The sequence below is a fragment of the Frankliniella occidentalis genome, unplaced genomic scaffold, assembly GCF_000697945.3.
Source record: "Frankliniella occidentalis isolate FOCC.00 unplaced genomic scaffold, Focc_3.1 Scaffold23, whole genome shotgun sequence".
NCBI lineage: Eukaryota > Metazoa > Arthropoda > Insecta > Thysanoptera > Thripidae > Frankliniella > Frankliniella occidentalis.
This window is the reverse complement of record NW_026267153.1, coordinates 1,671,531-1,673,193: the sequence shown is the minus strand read 5'-3', so window position 1 is coordinate 1,673,193 and position 1,663 is coordinate 1,671,531. Positions and strand designations below refer to the sequence as shown.

The 1,663-nt window shown below is 54.1% G+C and overlaps 2 protein-coding genes across 2 annotated transcripts in view; one reads left to right on the top strand and one right to left on the bottom strand.

Moving 5' to 3' along the window:
* LOC113205072 (roundabout homolog 2-like) overlaps positions 1-1,663 on the top strand; it is a 108,243-nt gene that overhangs the window by 6,914 nt on the left and 99,666 nt on the right. The gene's annotated exons all lie outside the window — the stretch shown is intronic.
* LOC113205073 (roundabout homolog 2-like) overlaps positions 1-1,663 on the bottom strand; it is a 196,423-nt gene that overhangs the window by 193,090 nt on the left and 1,670 nt on the right. The window lies entirely within an intron of this gene.

Below are 1,663 nucleotides of genomic sequence, written 5' to 3'. Positions count from 1 at the left end.
ATGTTTGCATTGGATGCAAAATAATTTCGGCCCGCGCAGTAATGCCCTATTGAAGCGCCCGCGTACAAACACACACACACGGTCGTACAATGGCACCGACACAACACACGGGCGTCACGCTAAGAGCCGGGCGTTGCGCCCTGTCGTCCTCTGCGCCTGCGCTGGGTGCGTAGAGTATTATACCACCTGTCGCCGCACACTTATTCACTCTATTGCATTATGTTGTGCACCAGGATTATAAATTGCAGAATTTTGGGCAGCAAAAGTTCTGCACAATTTGTCATGCATAACCATATGCACACTGCACAACTACACTAGAAAAACATAGCACCACATTTTAGTACCTTTGGAAAGTCAAAGAAAAGTTTCCAAAGCAGGCCCTAGAATAAAGCACCATGCGCCTCATTTTAGCGCCTTTCCATGGGTGCTAATTTTTAAATGCAACTGTAAAGGCACTAAAGTCATTTACTCCCCCTGCAGAGTGCTGAGTCCTACCTTACTTTTCTAGTGTATCGGCCGCTAAGTCGTGCACAAATTTTTTCATAGTTATGCAAAGAAATTTTGTGCGTGACTGTGGCTGTGTGAAATTGTGTGTACTATAAACAACACAATGCACAAGGGTTTAGTGTGCGCGCGGATCGCCCACACAGTAGTCGGCGCACTTGGCGCTCCGCACTGCTTTTAAATAATGGCGGGAAAGGGGAGGGGGGGGGAGGGTGCTGGTAATAAGGACCATCCGTCACAAACACCTGCCCCGGCGCCGCCCGGCCGAGCCTTGCGGCGCGGGGGTCGCCCGAAGTTACGTCACTCCAAGTGTGACACGGACACGTGCCGTGTGACGAGAAGTGACGTGTGTGTGACAACGAGAGGGACATGAGCGAGAGGTCGATACGCGTGTTGAACGTACGTGGGGGAAGGCAAACGCGGATTTTGGGTTAAAAGGTGGCGTTTAAACGGTGGAGCATATGGCCACAATGAGGTCACACGTCGGACTGACCATAAGTAGTGTTATTAGTGAAAGACCTGCGAGAGAGTTATACACACAAATAGCACTGGGAAGTGTCTAGAGTATGATCTCACGCGCCGTGCGGAGAGGCGCGCCCGGTACCGCCCCGCCCCGCCCCGCCACACGCCATCACCGTACTCCAGATGTACGCCGCATGCCTATCTAGTCACGGGAGAGTGGCACGAGAGCACGCCCGTGCCCTTGTCACGACCCGGCGTAGGAGAAGAGAGTGGGGGGAGGAGAGGTGCCGTGCGGGATAAGGATGAGAAATACTGCACAAAGCAGCAGCAGCAGCCGAGTACTGCAGAGAGAAGTCCAGCACCAGGGAAGAGGGCCGAGGAGGGGAGGCGAGGGGGAGCAGGCAGCGCACTGGACTGTGGCACACCACGACCACAGCCTTTTCTCACTCTTGTGAAGCTGTGATGGATGGCCGACTCGTCCCACAATCGCCACAGCCGCCGGCCCGCCACTCACCTGCGGCGCTCTGCTGCTTCCGGTCCTGCTTTAACTTCCGGATGGGCGCCGCCACTACTGCTATATCGGCCCTCTATTGGACCCCTTTTGTCGCGGGGCATGACCCGTGTGTGTTATTGCCATGAGAGGATAGAGAGAGAGACTATCATCTGCTTTTCATTATTTGGAAAAAAGGGGAGGAGG